Here is an 11,881-nt window from a genome sequence, read left to right as displayed (position 1 = left end):
TATGGTTTAATGTTCATTCTATAGCTTTGGTAACATATGGGATTTTCCTCTGGCTAGAACAACTTAGGTTGAGGCCTGCAGAAGGCCCCTGGGCTTTCTAAAAGTTGGGGGGTGTGTGTATGAAGTGGGGCCACGGTTGAGGAAGTTCAACCAATTCTCCCACTAGGTTCTGTTTCCTGGGACAAAGAGGAGCTACAAAGGGAGAGAGAGGACTGTCGATATCTTAAAAGATCTCTCTCAGTCAATGCACCCACCCTGTCCATGGAGAGAGGTTGAGGCTGCTGAGCTCTGGCCCGAGGCACTGGGGCGCCCGGTGGCGAACATGTCGGCTTCCTTAGTTCGGGCCACCATCTGGGCTGTGAGCAAGAGGAAGCTGCAGCCCACCCCAGCCGCCCTCACCCTAACACCTTCAGCAGTAAACAAGATAAAGCAGCTCCTTAAAGATAAGCCTGAGCACATAGGTGTGAAAGTTGGTGTCCGAACCAGAGGCTGTAATGGCCTTTCTTACACTCTAGAATATACGAAAACAAAAGGAGATTCTGATGAAGAAGTTGTTCAAGATGGAGTCAGAATGTTCATCGAAAAGAAAGCACAGCTAACACTTTTAGGAACAGAAATGGACTATGTTGAAGACAAATTATCCAGTGAGTTTGTGTTCAACAACCCAAACATCAAAGGAACTTGTGGCTGTGGGGAAAGCTTTAATATCTGAAACCTCAGGACTCCTCTGGCTATGAGCTCCAGGAACACTCATGGATGCCTTGGGGCTTACTGAAGAAATCATGTGACTGTCACCTGTTTAATGTGTGGCTGCCTTGTAAGAAAATAAAGTGATGCATTTTGAAAATGAAAAAAAAAAAAAAAAGATCTCTCTCCTCTCCTTAGTCCTCTTTCCCTTGGGTGTTCTGCATGCAGAGCCCCATCTTGGTAGGTGATTTGCTCATTTATTTATTCATTCATTCACTAATTCATTCAAAAGCGAGTGAGAGAGAATTGTTAAATTTGGAAATTTTGCTGGCCAGAATTCACCCACTTGAAATTGATCAGGGTGAGAGTATTTACACCTTAGAAACCAGCAAATGTTACAGGTCAGGGCTATTTTTAATTTTTTTTTTTTTTTTTTTTTGGTCTTTAAAAAAAAAACAACAGCCCACTATTTATTGGTAACTTAACATGTGTTGGAATTGTGTTAGGTGCCAGAGATCCAACAACAAGCAAGACAGCCCAATCTCTGCCCACAGGGCATTTACAGTCTGGCACTGTCCTGTCCAATATGGTAGCCATTAGCTAGTAGCTATTACTGTGGTTATTCAAATTTAAATTAATTGAAATTAAACAAAATTTAAAAATCATTTCCGCAGTCACATTAGCCATATTTGAAGCCACATGTGGTTATTGGCTACCATATTGGACAGAGCAGATGAAGTACATTTCCATTACTGCAGAAAGTTCTATTAGATGGCGCTGTCTAGGGGCAGGAGAAGGAGGAAGAGGAACAGGTATGGCAGATGGGTCATATATCCAGAACCAGACTAGACCTTCAAAACAGCAGAACCAAATAATCTAGACTGGTAGCTTTTAAGCTTTTTTTGATTATGATCCACAGTATCAAGTGTTTCATGAAACAGAATAACAGTATTCACCTTTACTACATGGGATACACTCTGATCTAGTGTATCCTACGCTATCCTATTAATTTTATTAGAAAATGTATTTATATACTGGTTAGCTAATTTTCTGGTCATCTTCCTCAGTTTGAAACATTTTGCTGTAGATATTAGTGGGGGGTGGGCAGGTAGAGCATGGAAGAGTGATAAGGCTGGGAAGGTTCCCTGGAAAAGGTCGGTCACAGGGGCTATGGGAAGGCACAGAAGGGAAGGCACAGTGTAAGTCTGCCAAAGGGAGCTCATTTCAGGTGGAGGGCCGGTGTTACAATGGGATGGACGTTCACTCCCCACATCTGGGTGGCTTAGCCTTCCCACCCACCTTGGCTCCCCAACCCTTAGTCTGACCTTGAGTGGAAGTCATTAGCTCTAGCAGTGGACACAAAGCAGGACTCAAACTCAGGCATGTGTGGGAAGGGCCTGGGGCAAGATCAACAAGGTAAATGACCTTCTTCAGATCTTCTGAGGGGGTGGCTGGTGGGGAGAGATCAGCGAATCTGGCAGGGGCCCACTTGGCCTGCTGCTCCAGGGTGTGTTGAGGGTAGAGGAGGGAGAACTGTGTGTGTTAGGCCCAGGGCATTGGAATGCCCTCAGGGTCTCCTAGTTCTCCCTAAATCCCTCCTGCTGCAGCGTGGGCCACTTCCTCATGTTCTGACCAGGCCTGCAGGGGGACAGCGCCTCCTGAGACCTGAGGACCATTGTAATTCTAATTCCTTGAGCTGTTTCTGTGTAGAGAAGTGTTCTCCAGCCCATTCAGGGCTGTGGGGCCCCTCCCTAGGCAGATGGGCTTGAGGCCTCAGTAGAGCTAAATCCTTACACAGTGCCTGGGATTCTTCTACACAGGTTAGAAGAATAACCTCCTGTATATGGAAGACGGAGTTCTGTGTAACTCTAGTGGGCAGAGCTGGGTCTAGAAGGTTAAAAGGAAGCAAGTTTCAGCCCAGAAGAAGGAACAGTAACTACACAATTATTATGTATCGATCAAAAATGTTTTTAAAAAGTTCCAGTAGCTGGAGTGTCTGTGACGGCTGGACTGTTGTAAAGTCTTCGCACAGAGGCCAGATGTTGGGAAGGCCACAAAGAAGATTCCTATGTGGAGAGGTCAAACTTGAACCGTTCATTCACTAATTCAAAACATATTTACTAACCACCTATCATGTGCCAAGTACTGTGCTAGATGCTGGGGTCACTTCTGAGAACAAAGCACACAAAATCCCTAACCTCCTGGACTGACAAGGGTGGGGCGGTGCTGCGGGGGAGGGGAGGCAGGAAGACAGGCATCCTAGATTACAGAATAGCAGAATGTATGGAACTTTACAGAACTTCATGACTCATTGCCAGCTGCATAATTTCAGGTGGTCTTCACAACAACCCTTTATATGGTTATGAGCAGGGCAGCCCAGTGTCTTACACCTAGCAAATGTATGCTCAAGAAGGGAGTATCTTTTATGTACAACTATTATGTGCCCATAACGTTTTTTAATTTTTTTATTCTTTATTTTTTTCTTAATTAGAGACAGGGTCTCGCTCTTGCTCAGGCTGGTCTCGAACTCCTGAGCTCAAGTGATCCTCCTGCCTCCCAGAGTGCTAGGATTACAGGCATGAGCCACCACGCCTGGCCATAACATTTTTTTTAAAAAAGGAGTATCTTTATTTCACTTATGAAAAAAAACCCTGAGGCCCAGAGGGTGACTGACTCAAGGTCACAGAGGTAGTGACAGGGCCAGGACAAGGATTCAGACTTTGGAGCTTCCCAGCTTTTCTCCCTCTGGTGGGTGACCCAGGCCAGGTGGGGCCAGAACATCCTTGTCTTTACCTTCCCTCGCCATGGGTAGCTAAGGCCTTCCTGGGGTTGGCAGTGGAGAGAGGCACAGAGCCAGGGTGAGGGACTGGCTGGGTGGGGATGGGGTGGGTGTCTGTGCGACACCTTTCTCATTTCTGATGACTAGTGATCATAACCCCGTTGTGACAGGCCTTTCAGAGAGGGAAAGGGCAGGAGCAATTACGGAACTTGGGAAGAAGATACTGGAATTCTGGTGTTCAACTGATTTATAATGTAATGATATGAAACCTTATAGAGCACTTACTATGGTCCTGATAGCTTTATTAATTTATATTACTATATTAATTTATATAATCCTCCCTACAACCCCAAGAAGAATGCACTCTTTTTAGCCCTATTTTAGGACCCGGGAAACTAAGGAACTGAGAGGTTAAGGAACCTGCCCAAGGTCACCCAGCTAGTGAGTGGCTCCCAGGGATTTGAGCCCTGGCAGTCCGGCTGGATGTTTGCCTCTCAGACCCACTAGTCTCGGCCACACCTGGGTTCAGAGCCACGTCTTCCCTCCCGATCTCCCTCAGCGGGCATCTGGCCAGCCCGCGGCCTGGCCCCTGCTGCCCTGGCCCTGCCCAGCACTCCTCCAACCGCACCGGGTCCCGCCAGGCCTCACTCCTCGCCGGGCGGGGCTGAGGGGCGCGGAGTAACTGGAGGAGAAAGCGGCTTCGGTTGGGACTGGATTCCCCTTAGAGCCACTGCCAAGGTGGGAACCGGGCGGGGGAGAAGGCCCCAAAGCCCGGGACGGGTTTGACTCCACCGGAGCGAGGACGGGCAGGACCTTCCTCCTTGAAGGACTCGCCATGGAGCCGGGGGAGGCGCTCCCGGCTGTGCAGACCGCAGCCTCGGCATGTTGCCGGAGCGGAGCGCGTGGGGAAGCAGGGGTCCCGCCCGCGCTCTCCTTTCTCTCCCACCCTCGCAACGCGGCGGACGGGGGACCCCGCGCGACCCCGGGAGTCAGTGGGTGGCGCCTGGATGGTTCAAGGGCTCGGGGTCGTCCCGCTCCTCCCGTGGCCCTGCAGAGGCACCGCCTGGGCGCAGCCGCCTCCTCAGAAGTCTTCACTGCCCCCACCCGGAGCTGAAAGAATCTCCGAGTTTCCAGTTTGTCCTGGAACTCCCAGGAGAACCCAGGGCGAGTCCCGGGGCACCGCAGCCTCCTTCCAGTCTCCTAAGATACGGGGCGGCGGAGTTCTTTTCTATCAGAATCCTCAAGCAGAAACAGCAAGGAGAGGTGTGTGTTCATGTTAGGGTAAAGGTTGAATATTTAAAAACAACCTTAAATTTTTTTTGAAGAAAATAAATGGAAAACATGTTACATACACATTTTTAAAAATCAAACTTTTATTTTGAGATAATTGTAGACTCATATGCAGTTGTAAGAAATAATAGAGACCCCACGTGTAACATCTTGTAAAACTGAAGTAAGATGTCACAGCCAGGATATTAACATTGATAAAGATACACAACATTTTCGTGGCCACAGGACCCCTGGTGTTGTCCTTGTATAGCCACATCCACTTCTCTCTGGCTCCATTTTCTCCTCAACCCAGGCAGTCACTAAGCTGTCTCCATTTCTATACTTTTGTCATTTCAAGACTGTTACATAAATGGAATCGTACAGTCTGTAACCTTTTGGGATTGCCTTTTTCCACTCAGCACAATTTTCTAGAGATTCATCCTGGTTCCTTTTTATTGCTATAGTATTCCACAGTATGGATGCACCCCCGTTTGTTTAACACCCTGGTGAAGGACATCTGGATTGTTTCCAGTTTTTAGCTAGTAAGGATAAAGCTGCTGTTCTGTAGAGGTTTCCTTTTTCCCAGCGAGTAGCTGGGACTACAAGCATGCGCCACCATGCCCGGCTAATTTTTTCTATATATTTTTAGTTGTCTGATTAATTTCTTTCTATTTTTAGTAGAGACTGGGTCTCGCTCTTGCTCAGGCTGGTTTCGAACTCCTGGCCTGTGAAGGACATCTGGATTGTTTCCAGTTTTTAGCTAGTAAGGATAAAGCTGCTGTTCTGTAGAGGTTTCCTTTTTCCCAGCGAGTAGCTGGGACTACAAGCATGCGCCACCATGCCCGGCTAATTTTTTCTATATATTTTTAGTTGTCTGATTAATTTCTTTCTATTTTTAGTAGAGACGGGGTCTCGCTCTTGCTCAGGCTGGTCTCGAACTCCTGAGCTCAAACAATCCTCCCGCCTCGGCCTCCCAGAGTGCTAGGATTACAGGCGTGAGCCACCGCGCCCGGCCCCTTTGTCCATTTTCTAATTGGATTGTTTGTTGAGTTTTGAGAGGTCTTTATGTATTATAGATACTATGCTTGTTGCATGTGTGGTTTGCAAATGTTTTCTCCTAATCTTTTGATTGTCTTTTCATCCTCTTAATAGCTTCTTCCACAGAGCAAACATTTCAATTTTGAAGTCCAGCTTATCAATTTTTGCTTTTACGGGTCATGCTGTCACTGTCAAGTCTACGAACTCTGTCTAGGTCTAGATTGCAAAGACTTTCTCTTGCCTGAGCAAGAGCGAGATCCTGTCCCTACCAAAAATCGAAAAAAATTAGCCAGATGTGACGGCACGTGCCTTGCTCAGGCTGGTCTCGAACTTCTGAGCTCAAGCAATCCTCCTGCCTTGTGCCTCCCAGACTATTAGGATTACAGGCATGAGCCACTGCACCTGGCCTCCTTTGTTGATTCTTTTCCATTATGCTGTTCAACCCCCCCCATTAAATTAAAAAAAATTGGTTATTGTATTTTTTCAGTTCCATTTGGTTTTTCTTTGTATATACTATTTCTTTGCTGAGACTTTCTACTTTTTATTTGTTTAAAATGTGTTCATAATTGCCCATCGAAGTATTTTTATGATGACTGCTTTAAAAATCTTTGCCAGGTAATTCTAACATTTCTGTCATCTTCATGTTGGCATCTATTGACTGTATTTTTTCATTTATTTTGATATATTCATGGTTCTTGGAATGACAAGTGTTTTCTATTGAAACCTGGACATTTTGAGTATTATGTTATGAAATTCTGGTTCCTATTTAAACCTAATTTTTCAGCTGGCTTTTTTTTTTTTTTCTTGACACTGCTCTGGCAGGGGAAGGAGGGGTACTCCATTGTTACTACCAGAAAGAGGTGGAAGCCCAAGTTTCTCACCTGGCCTCTGTTGACCCCTGAGTGGTAGTAGTGGGGCTCCTTGGTCTTGCTGGGAGGGGATGGGAGTTCTGGCTCCGCATTAGGGCTCTGCTAACTCCTCCTGGCCTGGTTACTGCTATAGTGAATGTCCTAACACTCCACTAGGCCTCCTCTGACACCACCTCAGCAGGAAAGTGTATGGCATCTTGTTACTACCAGGTGGGGGTATAAGTCTAGGCTCTCCATGTAGTTTCCATGACACTATGTGTGTGTGGGAGGGAGGGTGTTATCACCCAACTAGGATGAAAGTACTGGTTTCTGACTTAGCCTTCTCTCATACCACCCTGGTGGGGGCAGTTGGGGTACCTCCATGCGGAAGCCTTGGTTCTCCACTCAGCCTTTGCTGGTGTGGGGAGGGGTGGGGCCGCAGTTTGTCTGTGGTGTTGGCTGAAGTAGAGTGGTTATTGTCTACAGGTTTTCTGTCTTGCTAGGCTGACTCTTTCCTGGTCTGTTGACTAGAGAGAATTAGGGCTTTTCATTGGTTTGAGCCCATTGGTATTTCCAAGTTACTGGCTTCTTCTGCTCCACATCTAGGATCTATGAGGCAAAAAGAAAACCTAGGGATCTCACTACCATGTTGTTCCTTGGGTTCCAAGGTCCCTAGCTGGTCTTTTCCTCTCTACCTTGCAGAGTCTTCTTTTATTTGCTTTATATATAATGTCTGGGTTTCAGCTGTACTTAGTAGGAGGAATAGGGAAAAGGATGTCTACACCATTTTCCTGGAAGTGAAAGATTAACTACATACTTATTTTAAAAATCAAGAATGGAAAGCTGGGCATGGTGGTGCTTGCCTGTAATCCCAGCTACTTGGAAGGCTGAGGTGGGAGGATTGCTTGAGCCCACGAGTTTGAGATCAGCCTGGGCAACATAGCCAGACCCTGTCTCATTTAAAAAAAAGAGAGAGAGAGAGAGAAACAGGAGACACAAAACTATTCAAAACCACTATAATTAATAAATAGCATATTTTAGCTCCAAATCTACATTTCTAGCCCTGACCTGTCTCTGAAGCTCCTTACTTATAGAGTTAACTGTTTACTACATGGCCTCTCTGTGTAGTTCTGTGGAACTTTAGACTCAGTGTGTTGAAAACTCTCTCCCAGGGTTGTTGCTCCTCTCCCAGCTTCTTACCTAGGGGAATGGGTTCACCTCCTCTAGGATGCCTAGGCAACCAAAGGCCTCAGCCCCCTCTTTCCCTGTTCGTGACCACATACTAATTATGGTGTTTCTACTCTCTTGGTATCTGCTCAATCCACTCACTCTCCAGCTGTAATGCCTGGGTAAGATCCTCAGGGTCTCCACCATGGATGTTTGACAACAGCCTCCTAACTTGTCTCTCTGTCTCTCTTCTTGACTCCCCTGACCCCACCATCCATCCTCCATATTGTCACTAGGGAGAATTTTTTTTTTTTTTGTGAGACAGGTTCTCACTCTGTTGCCCTGGCTAGAGTGCAGTGGCGTCATCATAGCTCACTGCAACCTCAAACTCCTGGTTTCCAGCCATCCTCCTGCCTCAGCTTCCTGAGTAGCTGGGACTACAGGCTAGTATCACCACCCCCGGCTAAGTTTTCTATTTTTCGTGGAGACAGGGTCTTGCCCTTGCTCAGGCTGGTCTTGAACTCCTGGCCTCAAGCACTCCCCACCACCCTGCCTACCCCCACCTCGGCTTCCCAAAATGCTAAGATTACGGGCATGAGCCACTGCCAAGGCGAGGAGTCACATTTTTAAGAGAGGAAAAAAGGTGACTTTAATAGACTGTCTACTTATTTCAGAACTAGAACTGTATGATCATGTAATTCCTGCCAAAGATTTCTGCAGGTCAGACCATTGTGATTACTACGCTGACCCTGTTGCCTTTTAAGGTAACTGTACCCACCTGGCCTCTATCATGCTGGGATCGATCCTATCATTGCTGTTGAAACCAGGAAGCCCATTTCTGTGGTAGCCTTCCCATCTTCATTCCTGAGCATGCAGAGATAAACCAGTATAGCACTTTTTAAGAATGCTGTGCTTCTCTCATCAGTGTATTTCTCAATGCCTCAGTGAAGGGAGTATCCTCTAGGCCCTCTTGGGGGAATTATTTAGGGGTGAGTAAGTGGATTGTACATGACAAATCTGCTCCAACATTCTTCCCTCCCTAAGTCTTTGGATTCCTTCCTCTGCGTTATACAATAGAATTTGTGGTATCTCAGCTTCATTTATTGTAAGCTGTTACTGAGTCCAGGTTTTAGCCAATCAACTAAGGTAAGAGATACAAATCATTCCCAGCTGGCTGAGCCAGCACACTGAGTTCGGAATCTCCGAACCCATAAACTGTAAATAAATTCAGCTCAATCTAAACCCGTGTTCCTTCCTCTCTAATTTAGCACCCTTAGAATCCAACCCCATACATATTCCCCACATGTATGTCTATATAAACTAGCAAAATCTTTGCAATTCTTTGAGTTTGTGAGTCTTCTCCCCTAGAGTTAGATTTTGTATTTGTCCTAGTTATACATCTGAGTCACCCATTGCACATTCATCACCTCAGATGAGGCCATTACAGAGTCTCCAAGCAAGACAGGACCGGCCTCATTAGAGAGAGAAGAAGGGGTTGCCTCTGCTAGCCAGTGAGATCCAGTGGGGTCTGGTCATTCAGTGTCTTCGAATATATCCAAAATCCCCTATCCCCATTCTTACGACACTTCTCCTCAATCGTGCCTTGGGATTTCACATACGACCTGGCAAGGTTGTGATTTCAACTTATCATGTAATTCAACAACCTGCAGTGTCAGGCTTCAGCTACCTCAGCCCTTTGGCTATAGGAGTTGAGACATTAATTTAGGAGGTCTTAGAAGCATCCTGGTTTTCTTGGGCCAAGAATTTAAAAGTTGAGGTTGCCATTTTTTTTCCTTGAAGCTCACCAGTGCAGTGAAAGCAGCCAAACCATACCAGAGGCTTTGATTTCCTTTTTCCCACCACAGGGTTTGAGCTCAGTGGCTGTGTAGTCCGCCAAAGCCTTACCTTCAATAGGCCAGTCATTCCAGGTAACCCCAGGTGGTAAATTAAGTCACTGGTTTTGCCATTGCATGTGATAACTGGGACCCTGGCTACCTTCAAACCCAGTCAAATCAGATAGCCACTTCCAGATCCCTTCCTTGAATTCTGGATTCTAGTTTCAGGAGACATAAACCACTCTAGCTGGTGGGGAATCAGGAAGCAGATTGATCTCATGAATACGCTATTGCAGCTGGGATCTGTAGATCAGGAAGACACTACTGCCTCTCCTGGTGCAACTGTCTCAGTACTCACAAAGCAAATGACTGGACACTGGACACTGCTACGGAAAAATCTAGCAGCCCCATGACCAGGCTTGCCAGCAGGAACAACAACCAACCCAGGCTTGCAAGCAGCAGAGGAAGGTCTTCACCTCACTTCCACCTTCCAAATAGCATTCATCTGCATCTAATTAGTGGAACATAATTCATACCCTAGCTATAAGGACATCTGGGAAATGTACTTTTTGGCTTTGTTCTCTGAAGCAGAAAGGCACAAATTTGGGATAGAACTGAGTGCCAATCCATCCCATCTACTGCCTTTGGATTTTGCAGCCAGAATACCTAGGTTTGAATTCTGGTGTTGCCAGTTATTTAGCTGTGAGACCTCAAGAAAGGTAGTTTACCTCTCTGAGCCTGTTTCCTCACCTGTAAAGTGGGGATTATAATACTGACCATCTCATAGGATTGTTGCTGGGATTAAGTGAATTAATGTATGTGAAATGCTTAGTGCAGTGCCTGACACACAGAAAATGCTCAATAAATGTTGGTTATTATGATTGTAATGTCCATTGTTGTATAATCGATCCAGGATAGCACAAAGATAAATAAAACAGGGTACTTGTCTTCCAGACATTTACAGTCTCATGGGGGAGGTGACATAAATAGCTAAATGTGCTACTCAGAGGTCCCCAACCTTTTTGGCACTAGGAACGGGTTTCATGGAAGACAATTTTTCCATGGGCAGGGGTGGTGAAGTGGAAGATTGGAAAATTCCAGTAAGGTGGAATTCTTAGAAATTCCACTACCGGGCTTTCTCCCTTGTGATCCTTACCTGGGCCCCCTCCTCCCCTGTGACCTCCCCCCCAACCCCAGGCAGCTGCCGCTCTCATAAATCACCTGTAGCAATTAGTGTACTAGGCTGTAAAGTAGCTTAGGACTTTGCCTCACTAAAGTTAACCCTGTTGTAACCGTGCCCTTCCCCCTTAAGCAGAGTGTATAAAAGACTGCAGTGCTCTTTGTCTGGTGCTCAGAATTTGGGAGGAAAAATCCCCCTCTGAGCCCGCCGGCATATAAACCTGTTTTGCCAATGTTTCTGTGTGTGTGTCGGTCTATTCCTGGTCATCTCTGCTGTAGCAGTGGGGTGGTGGTGGGGACCTCAAGCAGTGATGTAAGCAGTGGGGAGGGGAGCAGCTGTAAATACAGATGAAGCTTGGCTGGCTCCCCCACCACTCACTTCCTGCTGTGCAGCGCCCCTTTCTAAGTGTCATGGAAGACAATTTTTCCATGGGCAGGGGTGGGGTGGTGGTGGGGAGCTCAAGCGGTGATGTAAGCAGTGGGAACAGGGGGACTGGGGTCTGTATAGCTCTGCGGCCCAGTCCCTGACAGGCTGTGGACCTTGGGGACCACAGTGCTACATGGCCAAATGAAACAAAGGCAGTTGGAAAATATGGTTCTGAAGCTGAAGAGAGACCAGGGCTGGAGGTAAACATTGAGATATTGGCTCACAGGTAACCGTGGGTCAGGGAATGAAAATAAAATGGTCCAGGAAGAGGAGAGGCTGAGGATGGCCTGCAGGGCCCATGTTTCAGGAAGCGTAGCAGGTGGAGGACTGGGGAGCGCGTTGGTGCAGACTCCAAGAGCAGAAGGCTTCGGGGTCAAGGGCCACAGAGGTTGCGAAAGATGAAGAGACAGAGGAGGCTGTGGACTCGCACTGGTGGCCTCGTAGGGGCTTCGTTGGCAGAGTGTAGGAGGCACAAGGAGAGAGCTTTGGGGTGAGGTCGGTGAATGGTCTACCTTTTCCCAGTGTCCTGTGGGCCCCAAGGGGACCTAAAGGCATGTAAAAGGAAAAAGCTAAGTGTGAAGGTCAGAGGCTGAGAGATGCTACTTATCCACCTCTGGCAGGTTCCTCCTCACTGCCGCTCCCCCAGATATGT

At 46.9% G+C, this 11,881-nt stretch overlaps 1 pseudogene across 1 annotated transcript; it reads left to right on the top strand.

The window, feature by feature from the left end:
- The first annotated feature begins 322 nt into the window (after positions 1–322).
- On the top strand, positions 323–845 carry LOC105817156 (annotated as a pseudogene). The gene has a single exon (XR_001137827.1). The product of XR_001137827.1 is annotated as an iron-sulfur cluster assembly 1 homolog, mitochondrial pseudogene (transcript).
- The last annotated feature ends 11,036 nt before the right edge of the window (positions 846–11,881 follow it).

The sequence above is a fragment of the Propithecus coquereli genome, unplaced genomic scaffold, assembly GCF_000956105.1.
Source record: "Propithecus coquereli isolate 6110/MARCELLA unplaced genomic scaffold, Pcoq_1.0 Scaffold111, whole genome shotgun sequence".
Taxonomy (NCBI): domain Eukaryota; kingdom Metazoa; phylum Chordata; class Mammalia; order Primates; family Indriidae; genus Propithecus; species Propithecus coquereli.
This window is presented reverse-complemented; position numbering and strand designations above follow the sequence as displayed.